The sequence below is a fragment of the Indicator indicator genome, chromosome 22, assembly GCF_027791375.1.
Source record: "Indicator indicator isolate 239-I01 chromosome 22, UM_Iind_1.1, whole genome shotgun sequence".
Classification (NCBI taxonomy): domain Eukaryota; kingdom Metazoa; phylum Chordata; class Aves; order Piciformes; family Indicatoridae; genus Indicator; species Indicator indicator.
In genome coordinates this window covers 11,536,128-11,556,361 of record NC_072031.1, presented here as the reverse complement: position 1 = coordinate 11,556,361, position 20,234 = coordinate 11,536,128, and positions in this window count along the sequence as shown.

Genomic DNA, 20,234 nt, shown 5'->3' with positions numbered 1-20,234 from the left:
TTGGAGTAGGAATTTTCATTTACCTGAGGCTTGGTATTTACTAAGGAGCATCTTATTGACATTTATGGATCCTGATTTGTACATGTTTTGTCATCTGCCACTCCCCACTCCACTCCATCAGTGACAGGGTTTTTTTTTACCCCATGTTAATGTAAATTTTCTACCAATAATTTTGATTTCTTTTAAGGCTCCTCATTGTACCTATGTTCATTGCACCCCACAGGAAGCCTGCACTGAAGCAGGCTCTTGACAGTGGACTCTGGAGAATAGAGGAGCCCAGGCTGGAGCAGGTTTGCTGGCAAGACTTGTGACAGATACCATGGGGAAACCATGCTGGAGCAGTTCATGAAGAACTGTAGCCCATGGAAAGAACTTGTGTTGGAGCAGGGGAGGTGTGTGAGGAATCCTCCCTCTGAGGAAGGAGCAGCAGAAACAGCATGTGATGTACTGACCATGACCCCTGTGCCACTCATGGGGAGGAGGTAGTGAATTCTGGAGTAAAGTTAAACCCAGGAAGAAAGGAGTGTTGGGAAGGTGTTTTAAAGATTTGGGTTTATTTCTCATTACCCTGCTTTGATATGATTGGTAATAAATTAACCTAATTTCTCCACAGCAAGTCTGTTTTGCCCATGATTTTAATTGGTGAGAGATCTCTCCCTGTCCTTACCTCAACCCGGGAGCCTTTTGTTACGTTTTCTCTCCCTTGTCCTGCTGAGGAGCTGAGTGACAGAGCAGCTTTGGTGGGCACCTGGCATCCAGCCAGGATCAACCCACCACAAAAATAAATTCAGAATCTACTTCCTACTGTGCTAATGGGTGGAAGCTGAGGAGTAATTAGTTTGTCACAGAGCCAGTTTCTTAGTAATGATTGATAAATGGTTGTTCTTGAATAGCCCACACAGGCACAGAGTGCATACCATGAGGAAACCACAGTTTGTAGGGAGGTCACTGGAGCCTGCTTGCCTATCATCACTTAAATGAGCCTTCCATATTTTAGTTGCTGTGGAAAATATGCAGGCTATTTTGATAAACTCTTATTAGAAGTTCAGATGAATCATTCAGTGATGTGCAGATCAAACACAAATGTTCACATGAATCACTTTGTCCAGACATTTGATTAACTTTTTTTTTTTCTTCATCATTTCAGCATCAGTCCAACTTCTGTTGAAATCCAAGGGATACTGCTTTGGCTTTAAATGATGGGGCCAATCAGATATGTGTGTGAAGGATGTGATGCTGGCATGAGAAACAGGGTGCTGCCTTTTTATGCTGCTTTAGGACTTACACAGAAAGGACATAAAGTTCAGCTGACAGAGCCCTAAAGGAAAATAGGTCTTCTGCTAAATACAGTAGAAAACAGATCTGCAAATGTGGTGGTGAGCAGAGTTAAAAATGCTTATGGAGGGTGCAAAGGACAGCAGTCATTCTGCTTATTCAAAGCTTCTGCTGAAAGCAGTTAGAAAGTTTTTTGGTGCTTTGAAGTTTGCCTTTGGCTTGCCTTCTTTTATAATAGAATTGAAAATGCAGCCTAATTGTGATTAATTAGTTAATTGGTTACTGCTGTGTCATTTAGCTGCTTTGTAGTGATATTTTCACAGTATGGTTTGCTGTGGTTTATTATTGTGCTATGAATAGAAGATTCACAAGTATCTCACTTTCATTGAGACCTTTTTGCTTTATTAAAGGCTAATTAGGTTAACTTTTCATCAGTTCCTTGGCTATACTTCTAGATGTAATATATGGAAAAATTGCGATCTCATATATTTAGAGCCATTAATAAAAACTTGAAGGCACATACTCAGTACATAAAGAAACAGCAAATGAGAATTCCAGCCTAGTGTACAAGAACATGAAAATTGCTATGCATCAGATAAAGCCTACTATAACTTTCTGTTGGACAACCAGATAAAAGTAGCAGCATGACCCATTTAAGCAATTATGTTTTTTCCTGAAGATCTGTTACCTAAAACCTGAACATCACCTTCTGTTCATTTTCACTTATCCACGGTTTACACACATTAATGTGAATTGTTTCTAGGCTATAAACACTGAAAAAGCAATCTAAAAGTTGAAACCTCTTAACTGCTCTGCTGAGACCCCACCTGGAGTACTGTGTCCAGTTCTGGAGCCCCTATTACAAGAGGGATATGGACATGCTGGAAGGTGTCCAGAGAAGGGCCACCAGGATGATCAGAGGGCTGGAGCTCCTCTCCTATGAGGACAGAGTGAAAGAGTTGGGGCTGTTCAGTCTAGAGAAGAGAAGGCTCTGAGGTGACCTTCTTGTGGCCTTCCAGTATCTGAAGGGGGCTACAAGAAAGCTGGGGAGGGACTTTTTAGGATATCAGGTAGTGATAGGACTAGGGGGAATGGAACAAAGCTGGAAGTGGGGAAATTCAAGCTGGATGTGAGGAAGAAGTTCTTCACCACGAGAGTGGTGATACCCTGGAATGGGTTGTCCAGGGAGGTGGTTGAAGTCCCATCCCTGGACATGTTTAAGGCCAGGCCAGGGGGTTTGGAATTAGATGATCCTTGTGGTCCCTTCCAACCCTGACTGATTCTATGATTCTATGAACATCTCATCTGGTAGGCACTGCCCTGTCGTTCCTTGATGGCTGGCAGAAACATTTTGCCCACCAAGTCAGCCCCTTTTCCAGAGGAGCTCAGCAGAAACTGCAGTATCTCATTTCTCTAGTGGGGATAAACAATTGGGAGAGCTTAGGGAAGGATCGCTGACGCCGCTGCGCTGCCCTGGGCAGTGGCACTGAACTTTGTGTATACATGTGACTTCCCCTGCACATACATCCACCTAATCCTTTAAGCTCCAGCTGCACGCTCTTACTGGTGTGGAGGGCTGCTGCAAAAACAGGGGGCCTGATCCCTCCTGCCATAAGGACTGTGCTGTGTACCCAGGTCATAACTGCAAAAGAGATTTTAGGGCTCTTTTTTTTTTTTTTTTGGGGTGTTGTTGGGGAAGGACAAACTGATCATGCCACGGCTTGATGTGGTAGTTTTAGGCTGTGCCTAGAAAAGTTTTCCACAGATCTTGAGCAGAAAGTAGTAGAATGTAAATAAATTGCTATTGGATGTAAAAAGGACAATAATGATAAGGTCTAAATAATCCCATTGGACAGATACCTAACTGTTTAGTCTTGAGAAGAGAAGACTGAGAGGGGATATGATCAATGTCTATAAATATCTGAGGGGTGGGTGTCAGGAGGAGGGGGCCAGGCTCTTTTTGGTGGCACACAGTGATAAGACAAGGAACAATGGGTTCAAACTTGAACATAGAAGATTTCACCTCAACATGAGGAGAAACTTCTTTACAGTGAGGCTAACAGAGCCCTGGAACAGGCTGCCCAGGGGGGTTGTGGAGTCTCCTTCTCTGGAGAATTTCAAAACCCACCTGGATGCATTCCTGTGCGGACTATCCTAGGTGATCCTGCTCTGGCAGGGGTGTTGGACCTGATGATCTCTTGAGGTCCCTTCTAACCTCTGATATACTGTGAGACTGTGATAAAGCTAGTTTTGCACACTAACTCTTTGTCTTTTCACTTCCTTTGCTCTGGCAGGTACTAGCTGGCTCTTGCTTAGCTGCTGCTGACCTTGAACGCGTTCTAGTTGTGGTTAACTACTAAGAGCAGCTCTCTGCTTTTCTCCTTTCTTCTCTTGTCCCATGTGCAGCAGGGAGAATGCGGGAACAGGGAGTGGGAAGCTGCTGGTAGTCCCCTGGTTTTGTCCAGGGGGGGTTCTTGTGTTATTTATAAATTGTATATATATGTAAATATTGTATATTTTGTACATATTCATTGCATCTCATGTTTTAGATTGTAATTTTGCTTATATAGCTTATATATATATATATAAGCATATATATATATATGCTTATATATAGAGCTTCATTTGCTTTCAGCTGAGCTGGCCTGGCAGTTTTATGTTTGGGGGTAATTTCAACCCACCACACCTGAGAACAGCTCAGCCTTTGGTGTTGTTATGTAATGGCAAACAAATAGTTGTGCATCAATCCAGGAGAGCTTTTTTTGGTACAGGAAAAGAAATTCCTACCATAGGAGTAGGTAGTCTGCAAAGCTGCACATGTTAAGAGAGTAAGAAACCAGCAGCAAAATAAACTAAAGGGGCAAAAATATTATGTTAGTAAAATTTGGTTTTCTTTAGAGCTGCTCATCACAGCTGTGTTTGTTGGGAGTCACATCCCTTCCCACCTTGGCAAAACAATGCTATTAGCAAAAGCACTTGGCCTCTGCAGAGTTTAGACAACAACCAGCATTAGAGCTGAAAAAGAGCCAATGTATGCCTTATAAAATACTTTAAGCCTCAGAATTATTTTAGGCATTCAAAAAGAATATTTTAATTAAAAGGGAAAAAAAATCCTATCCAAATGTAAGGAAAATGCTGCTGCGGTATCATCTTACTTTAATGAGCTGGTAGGTAAATGTAAATTTTTTCCATTTGAATAAAACCATCATGATTCTGTCTGCTTAGCCTGAATACAAATAGTCCTTAAATAATTTGTCTTTTTAAGCTGTATGAAGAAATAATTTATGCGTTTCCTCCCCAAAGCAGTAAAGTTTAATATATTGTTTTACTTAATGCACCAAAAAGGAGCTGATCCCTAAAATGAATGAAGAATTTGTCATTCACGTTAGGCATGTATGTAGCATGTCCATTTTCTTTAGTGTAGGTAGTATAGTTTGTGTTGTCATATTTTATATCATTAGCTGCTTTTTTTTTATTCTTACATTATCTTATAAGCCAAAACTTCACAATAGGGCTCTAAGACAGACTCTAAGGTTAACACCTGAGAACTCCTTTGATTGTTAGTATTTGCAATCTAAGCATTTGCCTAGTTCAGTTCTTTTTTTGGTTCCATTTGACTAAGCTTTTATTACTTATATTACAGTAAAAAAAAAAAACAAAACAACAACTCAAGTCTCTATTTACAGTCTTCATAACATAGCTGCTCAGCTTCTAGGTCCCCCATTAACATTTTCCATGAAATGTTCTATTGCTGGAGGTTGGTCACATTGTTAAATAAACAAGCACTTCTTTAATCTCAGAAGTAATATTTCTAGGAGGAGACAACGTGGGGCAGCCCAGGATTATGCTTTTGTTTGAATGGTTTGTAATATTTCATGCTTATCACTCGGTTAAGCTATTATGTGTGGTTTGTGTTTTGAAGCACAGAGCACAAACCCCCAAACGGGGATGATTTACATTTGAGAAAATCTCAGTGACAGTTAGGGATGGAGTTGGAGGTGGAGCATGCTTTCCTTTGGAAACTCAGACCTCATAAACTTGAGTCTGTAGGCTTTTTGCAGGAGAAAAAATGCAGAGATTGGGAGATGGAATAGTACTCCTTTGGTCTCTAGGGAGAGCAGAAGGTAATAATGTGGCTCCTTCGAGTCTGCTGCTCTCTGGGTTTTATAGAGGTAACTGCTTGCTCTTACAGGCCTCACCAGTCTATCACTTCTTTCACTTTGCAGTGCCCACAGCCTAAGAGTTTTGACATTATCCTGGTCAGGTTTGTCCAGCACACTTTCCCTGAGGCTCATTTGAATGTAGAGATGCATAATCCTGTACAGAGTTATGCTGTGTAACTGTCACTTGCCACTGATTGCAGTAACTTGGGGTAGTTGCGGGGCAGAGGAGACTGCTGTGCTTTGACCCAAGCCATCCAGATTTTAACCATACACATACCTGCAGAGCTTGACCAGGTATTTCTTGTGGCAGACCCACAGGGTTTTGTGCTGAGACTCAATCCTGGCCAGAGAGCTGCAAGGGGACTTGGGGCAAACAGTGAACAAGGATGTTTGAGGGTTACTTTAAGTGACTTATTTTTTAACTCTGCCCCATTGCAAAGTAAGCAAGTGCCAGCCTCAATGAAGGTGAAGCCTCCTCTATGACTTGCCAGGAAAATTAACCCATACTTAAAACACCCTTGAACACAAGCCATGTATTTGTTTTTCTGTGCATGTGGTAGAAATTCAGATGGACAGGAGTCCAGCACGAGCAGAAAACAGATACATAACCTAATGCACCTTTTCTTTACCACCACTGAGCAGCAAGATCGCAGAACCCTTTGGGGTCTTCCTCACGTGCTTAATTTTCAAAGTATATTGTTGCTAATGGCTTGATTAATTTGCTGAATTAAATATGGCAGATCTTTATCCATCCTCTCCCAAATACAGTTTTCATTACTGATGGTTCTCTGAAGTTAATGCACAGCCCTAAAGTTCCTAAGTACAAGTAACTGTTAATGTCAAAGCTGTGTTTGAGCAGTGCAGGGTTTTGTTTACAGAATCATGTGTGGTGGTTCAGATGATGAAGTCCTCAAGTGTTTGAGGTGCTGATGGTGCTACATCTGATCTGAACTGATAGACAATTCTGGTAATATCTTTTGCTTACAGGAGCTAAGTAAGACAGAAATTAAGGTTTGATCTGTTTGGTTTTGTTCAGCAATATAATGACTTTCAGAAGTTTGCCTTTTAAGAGTGCTCTGCATGCAGTAGCTTAGGCAGGGTTAGTGATTCAGAGGGATTAAACAAATCACAAAGATGAAGTGAAAGTAGTTATTTAGGACTGTGGTTGCCAGAATATTATTTTTATGAGCTGAAGAGGTTTTGTTGAAGCATCACTGTGCCATTAGGGAATTAGTGGGTGTACATTTGGGCCCTTTATACCCATGTGTAAATTGTCTATAAAGAATAGCTATTCATATAAAAGAAATACTCCTCAATGTACTTTTATCTTAAGCTGAAATGATGATAGTTTCAGAGGAGCACACACAGTTGGTGGTACAAGAGACTGGTGTGGGCAAAGATCTCCTTGTTCATCACACAGAATGCAGCCAGTCCCCAATGATACTTCTTCCCATTTTTCACTACTGTTGTTTTAAGGATAAAAAAATGAGATTTAATATTAATGGCATTCATTCAGGACTGTATACTTGTGTTTTATCTCAGTGTGAGTATTCAGCAAGTTCATATTTGGTCATAATTCTGAAAATGCTTTCGTAATTACTTAAAGAAAAGGAAACTGAATGTGCAAATCAGCTGAAGTAAGCAAGACTTGCAAATTTTAGCTTGGTTGCTTCAGAACAGCACAACTCTTAGTCCTTTTCATTTTTTTAATCTGCTACAATAATTCAGGTTGTGAGAACTTTGATGGAAAACTTGAAGAAGGTGACCACAATTGCAGCGGTGCTGCAACCCCATTAATCATACATTCGCTCTTCAGAACCAGCGTCTCTGGTTTGAGTAATTCCAGCAGCTTTCCCTAAGGGCTCTTTGCAAAGGAGCTCTGGTGAAACTTGCTGGGGTGGCTGGATCTGCCATGGCCTCAGCAGGATGGACTTGGCCTTCCTTCTGCTGAGGGCTCAGCAAAGGGATGTGGCTGTCTGCTGTCCTACAGCTTCATTTCCAAAGTGGACCACAAAGGTGCACCCTTCCAAGGGGTGCTGCAGTGCACTCAAACTGCTTGAATGTTATTTCCCTTGTGCCAGCTCCATTGTTACAGGAGTGGGAACCTCCAGCACAGTCAGTAGCAAATAGGCTGGGAGAGGAGTGATAGCATCGGGATCCGTCGCAGCTCCTTCCTCTGCTGACATGAGTCAGGATCCTCATGTGGTTTAGTGAAAATCCCTCAAACCTGCCAACCCAGCTGATTTAGAGAAGCTTTCCCAAAGCATTCAGAGCTTGTGATTCAGTTCAGTAACTTGTCCTATTTCTCTATTTTGAAAAGGCTGCGATTCTGTCTCAGAAACATGACTCTATGCTAAAAACACAGGACAAAACCTGACAGTTACATACAATGGGACTGATAATGGCAAGGCTGAGGTATTTGTGTCTCTTCTAGTCAGTAGGTTTCTTGACTTGGCCTCCTTTATATTTGACCTCTGATTTGAATGGCCAAACTGCTGAATTTCACTCTTAGGTGGGTGCTTGTGTTGCTGTATGGGAGATGTACTCTGGTGCACCTGCGTGCATCTTTTCCCTCTGCATACTTTGGATAATTTTATTAGCTATTGTTTGAAGATGTCATTAGACATTAAATCAGTTTATTTAGCTATTGTGGGCTAATCCAAACATACAGAATACAATGCACTGCTCCTGACCTTTTCCTGCTGCCAGGCTTTCAGCAGCTCTTTCCTTTGCAGACCTCAGGTGGCAGGGGTGGAGGAAGAGTTTTTAACCCTCTGAGTGTGTTTTGTGAAGACTATGGGACAGGATGAAGGCAATACAGCTTACTTGCCTGCACAGGAGAAACAAAAGAAAAGTATAACAAAGGAAAATGTCCATGGCTTTACTGTCTTCCCTAATAAATGCTTGGATGCAGTCTCTTCACTGTCAACCCTTCAAATAACATGTAAAACAGCACGACTGCACGCTCAAGACTGTGGCTGCTGACTATCAAGATTTCATTGCCAGCTGACCGTGAAGTGCTCCTAGCTTCTAAAATCTGTTTGAACATTATTTCTTGAACATTATTTCTTGAAGCCTTCCAGATTTTGGTGAAAAATCTTGCACACACAAAAAAGAAATCTTTTAAGATGAGGTTGCATGATAGAAGAATTATTTCTTCTAAAGGATATGGAGAATGGAAATGGAGTTAAAACATCATTTCCTCTAGCTCTCCATTTTACTATTGCCACTATGCTCATTTGATAATACAAATCAGTAATCAATCTCTACCTCAGTAGATACTTTGGTATTGTAAATCTGTTTTATTTGCTGTTAATAGCAAATTTTAAAGGGAAGGGGGAGAAAAAAACAGAAGAAGAATGTAACAAAAATGTTGACCTCAATGAATAAAAATTGGACTGTTTGTACTATGAGAAAATGAGATAATTATGGCTATAAAATCCTGTGCTGAAAGAATGAAAATAAACAACATCCACACGATGTGGAAACAGGAAAGAGCATTACATTAGGACAGAGTCACCAAAATCTTTTCTCTGTAGTAATTCTTAATAACATAGGGATTTTGTTTTTTTTTTTAAAGTTGAGGACTAAAACTCTCCTGGAGAGTGTTCCTGGAGTTTGGGAGCAGTTTGGGAGGATGGTTTACAAACATTCCACAGCAGAATAATATTTGGAAACCAGCACTGGGGTGTTTGGCCACTGTTATTGTAAGCAGCATTAGGTGCATTATTTTGTTGCATTGCAGCCATCTGTCAGGTAAGTGCTCCATTTGTTTGTTAACAAATGAAGATTTCCTAGCCAGTCTGCTTTGAAATCATTCCATATGAAATACAATTTTAGGTTTGCTCCTTTTTTTTTTGGAGGAAAAAAAAGGCATGCCAGAACCAAGGGTTAAACCATCAGTTAAGTACATCACAATAACACTGCTAAGTACTTCAAGCCACTGTGGAGTTTGACTCTTTGTTGCTAGATTTTTAGAATGATGCTTTTTTGCCTTTCAGCAATAGCTAAATGGTTTTCTCAGAGTGTTTGTGTGTTACACAAACCCTATCAGATCAGTCTATAAAGCTCAGCATTTTCTCCAGTGTCTGAAATCCTACTACAAAGAGTGCTTGGTCTTAAGAGTCTGACTCCAAGGAGAAATAATAACACCACTAACTTGCTTTAATTAATTGTATGTTTCTGTACTTAAGCTTAAAGGGTGGAAGATATTGCTTTAAAGACTACCTACAAAACTGGTGAATGAGCAGCCACTCGGGGTGCCACTTCAAAGAGAAACACCCAAAAGAGCAACAGAAGGGAAGCTGCTTTTGAATTCTCTCAGTTCCTCCTGGCAGCCCAGAGTTTGCAAAGGAAAGCAACCTAGAAATGGTTATTTCCTTTTGTCTTAGTTACCTAAACAGCTCCCAGCAACTAAAACTGGAGGTGGAGCAGCTATACAAAGACCCACTTAATGAGCTCTGCCTGCCATAGCTGCTAAAAGAATCCTATCTGACTTTAACAGTCTTTCCTTCCACGCTAGGGGAGATTCCTCACACTATCTCCAGACAAAAATCCGATCAAATTCAGGAGCCAGCTGCAGCTCTCACTGTTGCACTGGTGCATGTTTTCAGGTTCAAGAAGCCTTTGCAGTTACTCCAGATTATACCTTACTGCTGAAGCTGTCAGACAGATCTTGCTTTCTACCATTCTTTTGTTTCTCAGGTTTCTCTGTACATAATATTGCTGCAGTTAATACTAAAGAAGTAGGAAAAAGTATCTGAAGATGGAAACCTGGTATTTACAAGATTCCTCAGTCTTTCCTTCAGGATCACTTGAAGCTCCAGGAATTGTACTTTCATGCTTTTCATCCCATGCTATTTTTAAACTTTGCAGTCATGCTGAGCTTCTATTAACCAGCATCCAAGATTCAGGCTGGTACTTTGTTCCTGTAGATGACAGCTCCAGATGCTCAGCATCCTTTGTTTTGGCAGTTGTGCTCTTTGCCTCTGTCCGTGCTAGCCATCCTCCCAGCTACCCACTACACACCATGCCTTGACCTAGCCAGCTAAAGGTTTGCTGTCCCCCTCTTTGCTTTCTTCCCACAGCTGTACTAATGGCCTTGTCTTGGCTTTGAGACTCCAGTTTGTGATTTAGTGGTTACAGAATTCTGGGATTACGTGCGTGCTCTTTCATTGTCTCAGGCATCAGCTCTGACATCACTGCAGAGATGTTTTAATGCCATCATTTAACAGACAGGAGATTCGAAGGTAGCTATTACTAATGATATAAGAGGTAAAAAGGATTGAGAAAATTTATGCATTTGGCAGTTCCAACCATTTTGTACACTTCCTTTATATGAAATTAGACTTGGAAAGGAGGGACTTGTAGCAAGTATAAAACTCTTAAATGTCACCTGTGCCCAGCTTGCACAAACTTTATTATCATGACCTCTGTAAGAATTAAAAGTCAGTTCTTGTAGTCCAGGGCAGCAAATATTGTCAGACAATGTGTAATGGAAATTTGTAAGAGCCAATATTTAACATCTTGAAATGAGAAGCATCCAGGATAATTTCTGAAATCACTTCACTTGAATTCAGTATACATTACAACAAGATATGAAGGTAAATATTGAGGTATTTTCATCAGATGACTTTAAATTAATCTTTGGATTTCCTTTAAAAAAGGAAATTACTTTTGTGTAATGGAGAAACAGGGTGCTCTTCATATTGTTACTGCTCTGAAGTATGACAGAGAGAGAAGAATTACTTAGAAATAATTTCATTTCTGGCCTTTAAATTACCTAGTTTAGGCCTTAATACTGCAAATTAACATTGGATAGTTAGATGCATATATAGAGGCAGAACAAAACCCCACTGAAATTAGTAGGTCTTGTGTGGCCTGGGGCTGTGTCTTGTAGGGCTGTTTGCAGCGCTTTTGTTTATGTTTTGGAAGTGTTTTAGAATGCTTTTCCCAACCAAACACATGATGTTGCATATATGACAGATGAGTAGCACCAAACTTCAAACATCTGACAAAGCAGCTTCCCCCTTTGCTTTGTTTAGGAAGATCTCTTTGATTCTGCTTGTATTTAAAGCGTGCTGCTGGGTAATCATGGAACATGTATCTGTTTAAAGCAAATTCAAAGAGTATCACGAACTGACACCTGCTTAAGTCTTTAATTAAAAGTGGCTTAATCTCTAGCAATCTCTACATACATAAGCAGAAAGTATCTGTGTTTAATGTGTACTTTGAACTGCCATTCATTTAGAAATCAAAGATTTGTAAATGAAACACAATGTGCTAGACGTGATGATGTTTGACTGGAATCCCTTCTTCTTGGCATAGCTTAGTTTTCCTGATGTTTTCAGTGCCTGGTAGTACATTCTTATTAATAATCATGTATAGAGGGAAAAATATAAAAAGAAGGCTATCTCAAGAAAAAAGAAAGAAAGAAAAGAGAGAAAGAAAAGAAAGAAAGACAGAAAGAAAAGTGTACCCACTGTATTTAAAACATATTTAAAAGAAGCAGATATATACAGTGGAACATGTGGAGAATTGCTCCTCCTTGGAAGGGTCAGCAGAGGGAATGTTGTATTTATTTCCAGATGTGTATACCCTAGAGAAAGAGCTGTGTTTTCTGTATTTTTCCCAACTGTGTGGATTTTGCCTGGATATGTCTTAAAATTCAAGACTGATCTTTGTTCAGTTACTTTTTAAATTAATGTTCATATTCTCTTTCTCAAATCTCTCAGCTTTCCTCCTCCTCTGAAAGACCTCCCCAGTGCTCTTGGAACAAAATGCATATTGAGTCTTGCATTTTCTTTTCTTTCTTTGGTAGCTGGGGATGATAAACGACAGTAAGTGATAGGAAGTATTGATTTTAACTACTGGAGACAAAAAGAAGAATGAAGAATCACAGAATCGACCAGGTTGGAAGAGACCTCAGAGATCATCAAGTCCAACCTATTACCTAATACCTAACACCTCCTGACAGCTAAACCATGGCTCCAAGTGCCACGTCCAATCTTTTTTTTGGTAACACGTCCAGGGACGGTGACTCCACCACCTCCCTGGGCAGCACATTCCAATGGCCAATTCCTCTTTCTGTGAAGAACTTTCTCCTCACTTCAAGCCTAAACTTGAGACTGTGTCCTCTTGTTCTGTTGCTGGTTGCCTGGGAGAAGAGACCAACTTCCACCTGTCTACAGCCTCCTTTCAGGTAGTTGTAGAGAGCAATAAGGTCTCCCTTGAGCCTCCTCTTCTCCAGACTAAACAACCCCAGCTCCCTCAACCTCTCCTCATAGGGTTTGGAGCCCTTATTTTTTTGCAGTTTCAGTTATCCCTGCTCACTGGTGGCATCTCTAACGATTTCCAGTATAACAGCATGTCTGATCTCACCTCTACTGTCCTCACAATCAAGTTCAGCATGCTGAGAACCCCAACCCCTCTCTCAAACAGAAAACATTAGCAATGATTTTTTTTTCTTTTTTTTTTTTTTTTGCAAAGTGAACATGGTCTCACCTGGCAGGAAAGGAGACTGAAACTTCCTAAGGGAAAGAAGAACCAAGTGTTTAACTGGTAAAAGGAAGGAAGTTGGTAGGGGGATTGTTATAATAATACAGAAATGAGTACAAAGGGGACATAGATCTTAGCAGGCATCAGAAATGAGACTGGGGGCAATCTGGAGATTAAGCTCCATGGTGATAAAAGGAGAGGAGTAAATGGTGAAGGAGATGTGGGTAATGAAAGGAGGCCTGACATGTATGTGGGTAGGGAGGTGGCATATGTACAAACCAATGGGGTGGAACAGGGGGATGTGAGGAAATCCCTGGTACATGCAGTGAGCTTGGCTTGCATGAGCTTAGAAGCCTGTAACCCTTCTGACATGCTCCCCTTCTCTATCTTGAATTATTGCAGTGTCTGTCTTATGTATGTGTTGAGTTAAATTACTAGCAAAGATGTGTGGAAATGTATCCGGAAAGGAGATGAACATTCCTTGAAAACATTTCAGAGCTGATCTTTGAGAGTACAATGTCAAAGGCATTTGCTTTTGATTTGCTTTTGACCTCCAGCAGAGCTCACCAAACTAGTTTTGGGTAAGACAAGACAGCACAAAGAACTTTGGCTGGAGCAAATGTGAGTAGTTGTGCTTTTAGGCTGGAGACTTAAATTCTGAAATGTTAGGGTTGGCTTTTCTTCTTAGAAACTTACTTTCCCCCTTATACTGTGGTTTGTTTTTATTGCTAGATTTTTAATATTTGGGATATTGTTTGGGTCACTGCTGCCAGCTGGTTTTGAGTTTGTATTTGCTGGGGCCAATGTAGACTGTGATACGAAGAATCCAGTGTGACAAGCAATGGTAATGGTACTTCACCCTAAGAAGGATTAGACCTGGGATCTCTGCAAGCTGCATTCAGGGAAAGACAGCTGAGGTAATTTTAAAAAGTCTTCTAACTGTGCCAAAGGTATTTCACTATGAAGATTATTGATGACTGTTGTGATTGCATGTCCAAAACTCGTTAAGATAAGCCTTTATTTGCCCCCTTTTCTCCTGTCTGAACTTTGCTTCACAAAGGAGGACTTCAGTCAAGAAATTGAGTCTGAGGTTAAGCACTGTCCCCAGTTGTTTTTCTGTCATTATTTAAATTATTACACCACAGTATTAGCAAACCAGTATGGCAGTATGATTCTAATAGGTGGAGAGAAAAAAAAAATCAAACCAGTCTGAATAAATTCCAGATGCATTCAGTTTGTGGCATTTACAATCTTAACTTTTTACTGGGTTGAGTCTCTCATAGTATAATTCAGACTGGAAGAGACCTCAGGAGGTCATCTCTCCAAATTCCTGCCCAAAGCTGGGTCAGCTATGAGATCAGACCAGATTCTGATCCTGAAAATCTCTGAAGATGGAGAGTGTGCAACCTCTGGACAACCTGTTCCAATGCTTGTTTGTCCTAATGGTTAAGAAGATATAATCCTTTATATGTTGGAATCCATCTGTTTTTCATCTTAAACCCATTGTCCTTTTTTCATCCCACCATGCATGGTGATAAAAAGCTCCAATCAGTCTTCTCCATAAGCCTTCTGTAGGTACAACATGCTGGTTGTTAGGTTCCCCCCAAATCTCCTCTTCTCCAGGCTGAGCAAGCCCAGTTCCCTCATCACAGGGCAAGTATTCCTCATCCCTGACTATCTTGGTGTTCCTGCATTCAACTTGCTCTAGTTTATTGAATGATTTCTTCTGTTGGGGGAGGGCAGAACTATACAGAGAGATATCAGATCTTTGTGCAAAAAAAAAAAAAAAAAAAGGCTTTGTTGCAATTCTGTTACATGGAGGTTTTTATATGGTTTTTTATCTGGTCAATAGGACCAATCTTTTTTTTTTTTTTTCTGAATTGAGTGTTTTTCAGGTGTATACCTTGAAGAATCTTTTCTAGGCCCCTAAAAGGATGGCTCTCCATGGAGCTGCATGCATGTAGTGGGTTTATGACTGGCCTTCCATCAAGAATTTAAACTAGAAGCTTGTCTTGCTGTAGCTGATATCTTACTCAAGATAGCCTCTCTGTTGTTTTTTTTTTTAATACATAGACTTTAAGATTAGTGTGGTTGAGTATATTGAAAGTAATAAAAAACAGACACAGGAAAATTGTTGCATGTTTAAAAAAAAAAATCGTAAAATGAAAGAGGAAGTGCATCATTTATTATAACACCATGTAGGCTAATGAAAAACATACTGCAGGCTGGAAATTTGTTAAGAGCTGAACTCAAAAAAAAGTTTTCCATTCCCCAAAATGCCTTGGGGCCTCTGGCTGAAAGCTTGTGGCTCAAGAGGCCCTATGGTAAACTGACATAAAAAAATAACTGCTCCATAAACGTTCAACTCCTGTTTCACAATAGTTTGAAATAAGGTTTTTAAAAAGTGTTACCTATTGATACTGACTGTACTTTATCAAAGTAAAAAGGAGGCCAGTGCATTTATGACTGGATTATTAAACTGGAATGAAACACTGGGGAGATAGGGACTGGGCACAAAAATGTTGCATTAATTGTACACAGGAGAATGTGAAGAGGTGAAGTGACTTGAGAGAGCTGCAGAGCAGCACTTGGTACTGGCAAGAGCTGATACTAACTTCAAATAATTCCTGGCTCCTAGTCCTTTGCTCATTAACCAGACCAAGGTGAACAACTCCCCTACTTCCTACCACTCTGAGCAGGTGCCAGCCCTTGCACTTGAGCACATTTTTCAGGCTCCATCCAAACACATCCTCAGACTGTTGCTGGTATTTGCACCATTAGTGCTCAAAGAGATGGTATTGGCCATTTAGAGAAGACTGAGTTTTGTGTCTCTTTTCTTTTAATGGTTGGCTTTCTTAAAGGTGTGTGCAGAGTTAGCCCAGGCTGACTGACCAGGTGTTGGCTTTGTCTTTCTCCTTTTCCCTGATCAACCCTTGTTAGTGTATGAAAATCATTAAGGTGGGCTGTGAGATTTCAGGCAGTTTTAACTGTGATGATGGCTCAGTGGTAGAGCCATGACACCATGACAGCCTCGATTCCTTCTTCCCATTCATTGGCAAACACTTTACAGAAATAATGCAAAGGAATCCTTCTGATTGCTGATGTCCCTCCAGTCTGTTTCTGCACTTGTGGTTAACAGAGGTTCCCCTCCCTGGCAAGGAGCACTGGAGTGCCTCAGGATCATGGAACACTTCCATGAAGTCCAGATTTCACAAACTTAGGAAGCTGTAATAAATTGGATGTCTTTGTATGAGACTACTTGGGATACCCAGTTGGTGATCTTTGAGAAGGATGATTTGGGAGTAGCTTGCCTTAGCTAACTCTTCAGTGAGGATTTAGTAATCCAGCAGTACATAGCAGGTCTAGAAGTCCCAATTTTGATAACTATGTTGTGCATTGGTGAAATAAATGTACACAATAATAGTCACACTGTATTGCTACAGCTGTACTTACATGAGGTGCAGCCCAGGAGAGTGCCAGTCTGATGTTGAACCACTGGGAGGAAAAAAGAAGAGAAAGAAAAGGTGAAACAGTTGTTTCTAGGTGCTTTAAAGAAATGAAAAGACACTTTAATCAATTCTGATAAATACAGATCACTTCCATTTATTTTTTTTTTGTCCTTCCATCTCCATGCTTGGTGCAGAATTTACAATATACAATGTTTTCATCCAGCGATTAGAAGATTGATAACCTAATTGTTGGTGATGTTTGGCATTGAATTGCTGCATGTACTGACCTGACTGTAGCTGAAAAGTCAACAGAATTAATGCCTCACAGTGCTGTTGATGGTTTTATTTACATCTGTGAGGTGAACTGAGGATCTTGAATAAAACCTGTAGACTGATCCAAAAAATAGTGGCGTAGCTTCCTTCTCCTCATAGAAAATGTCATGCTTGGTGGGTTAAAACTGACACATAACAGTCCTGATATGAAATATTCATTGTGTAATATGATACTCTGATAAATTATGCCAGTTTGGGTTGTTACTGCAAAAAGCAGTGGGTTTGGCACACAGTTTTACACTAATTCACTTTGCTTACTGAGTGTGTACTTGTTCCTTTGCACGCTGTGGGGAACAGGGTATGAAGAACAAGTATGCATCATTACATTAGAATATATCTGACTGCTCAGAATTTGTAGCCAGTATTTCAATATGCAGATGCAACATATCTAAGGGAGAAGAAAAATTAAGAAAAGCACTAATTTCCCTCGCCATGCAGTAAAAAAAAAAAAAAAGTAAATTATCAGTGATATCTGGAAAGCAAGGTAGCTTTTAGGAATAGATGAATTTTTCCCCTAAAAAGTGTTAACTAGTTCAAGGCTGCTTATTTTTGACTGAAGTTTGAGGTAAGCAGAATACTTTGGGGGGAAAATGGTTTAAGAGAGCAGCCTGGACCACTTTATTCTTGACATATTAAAGTTTTATTGAGGTGCAATATTGGTCTGTAAAAGACCTGATCTCTTTGTGGTGCACATTTTCCCTTCCCATTTTCTCTACTGTTAGCAGTGGTTCTGGGGAGGTGGTGGAGTCACCGTCACTGGAGGTATCACAGAGGTTGGAAGGGACCTCAAGAGATCATCAGGTCCAACCCCCCTGCCAGAACAGGATCACTTAGGGTAGTCTGCACAGGAACACATCCAGGTGGGTTTTGAAAGTCTCTGGTGAAGGAGACTCCACAACCCCCCAGGGCTCTGTCACCCTCACTGTAGAGAAGTTTCTCCTCATGTTGAGGTGAAATCTTCTATGTTCTAGTTTGAACCCGTTGTTCCTTGTCCTATCACTGTGTACCACCAAAAAGAGCCTGGCCCCCTCCTCCTGACACCCACCCCTCAGATATTTATAGACATTGATCAGATCCCCTCTCAGTCTTCTCTTCTGAAGACTAAACAGCCCCAGGGCTCTCAGTCTCTCTTCATAGGGGAGATGCTCAAGTCCCCAAATCATCCTCATGGCTCTAAAAAGGTGTTGAAAAAAAGATTGGATGTGGCACTTGGAGCCATGGTTTGGTTGTCATGAGGTGTTAGGTATTAGGTAATAGGTTAGACTTGATGATCTCTGAGGGGTTTTCCAACCTGGTTGATTCTGTGATCTTTGCTACCCTGTGTTTCAGTCAGAGCCACCCAGCTGCCTTGTTCCGCTTGGCCGTTCCTTGCCCTCTGTTTCAGATATTGTGGCTGGTGTTTAAGGACCCAAGAAAAATAAACAGTGCAACCAGTATTTTGCTTGCAATTTCAGTTTCATAATTTGATGAAGAATAGTAAATGGAAGCACAAGCTGTTATTATTGTGTGGTCTTGATCTGAAGAGGAAGGGATTTCCGTGGCTAATGGGTCCATGTGACGTGACATGCAGGTGGAAATCACCTAACACCAACTCTAGTGGTCTTGAAAGTATGCTGTAGTGGCTGGCTGTTTGGTTGCAGCCTCTGGCTGGCCTCTCTTCTCCAGAGCAAGAACGAATGCGCTGCAAATGCATGCAAATAAAAAGCAGATCTTCTGTTTGTACTTTCACACAAATTTAAGCCACGTTCAAGGACCTAGTAAGACAGCTGCCCTGTGTAACAGAGCAGCAAATGGATACAGAGTGCTGATCTCTTCTGTGTTTGTTAGGTGAGGAGGAGGATTTCGGTAGTTACGTTGGTGGATGTGAAGAGGCTGGGCTGATACCTCTCCCTGTAATACGTTCTGGAGCTCCATGAGCTTCAGCCATGAGAAGACAAAGCCATAGGAGATGGCTTTTCCTGACTAATACAGGCCCTCAGTGCCTTCCTTGTTGCCTGTGGCCTCATAACCATGTATTTGTGGACACGACTGGAATTGCACATGGGAGTTGTCGTTGCACAAACTTATTTATATGCGTGGCAAAGTGCAATAGTGAGACCTGCTCTTCAAGGACTGCTCTGTCACAGAGCTCTTAGGGGTAAGATGGAGAAAGGTTCTGTCCACAGTGGTCACCCAGCAGTAACCAAAGAGAAGCTTTGCTAATGCTGACCTACTCTGGATTCACAAGGATAACATGTCTTGTTGCCATCCTCCTTAGTGACTCAGTAGCTCTTCTGGGTCGATCTGATTTTTTTTCCTTGCTTTCTGATCCTTGTTGCTGAAGTACAATTTCTTTTATGTAGTAAACAGTGTTTCAGGAATGATTAAATTACAACATGAATCATAACTGAAATGCTGAGCTCTACACATTGCACTTCACATCCATGAACCTGTGGAGATGAATAACAAGTTTTGGAGTGACAGCCTTAAAGTGGGTTTCCAGTTTTGCTGGGAGCTGAACCCACTGGTTTTTGTCTTTTTAATGTAAGCAGCTTGAGTGGAATAAAAAGGTGGTTCATCAGCTTGAAATGAAGTTGTGGCATGGGCAGAATGAGCATGGGGTTTTCTAGATAGCTTGAAGAATGGAGCTTGTTTTCAAATGTCAACTGTAAAGTGTAATTTTATTCATGAAGCCTGTGTTTAATGTTCTAACAAATATAAATCATGCATTGTATTAATCATGCACAATTCTGAATCACAACATAAAGTTTGGCAGTGCTTTAATTAAGAAAAATGAAAGAGATAAGGAGCAGCAGCTGTATAGCTAATGAAGGAGTTAATTTCAGTGTGTGTTTTGGACTATTAAGTACTATAAAGCAAAAAGCTTTGTGTTGCCAGCACAAACCAAAGGAAGGCAGTTAGCTACCACTCCCTTCCCCAGACCAGCATTGCTGGGGACACCACAGAGCTCAGGCCTCACTAAACTTGATTCATGAGTTCAGGTAGTCATGTGCACCAGAAATGTGGAAGAAGATATAAATCATTGTTGCAGATTGTCTTTTAGCAAGGACAATCTCTTGTATTCTGCATGTGAATATAAATTTTTCTCTGTGGAAACACTTTTATCCTTTCAGATTGGAATATATATTATAAACTTATTTAAGAATTTGGAAGGATTTTTTTTTCTTTCTTTTTTTTTTTTTTTCCTGTCTGTCAGGGTTCTCCAGAGGCTGAGATCTGCAGGTCATGCCATATGTCATTGCTCACACTGGACTTCTTCTAACAAGTCTGAAATGTTTTCCTTGTGTGGTTTTGCAACCCCATGCCTTTTTTTTTTTCTTTCCAAACAGCATGAGTCCTATCACTAGATCAAATTTAGAATTCACTGCTTCCAACAATTGTCTAATGAATCCACATGTTTACACAGCATGACATTGGCATCCAGATAATGTCGTGAAAGTCTCCACTCAGTACTACTGTTTCATGCTTCCTCTCTGCTTGAAAAAAAAACCCAACCCAAAAAGCTCCAGTTGGAGTG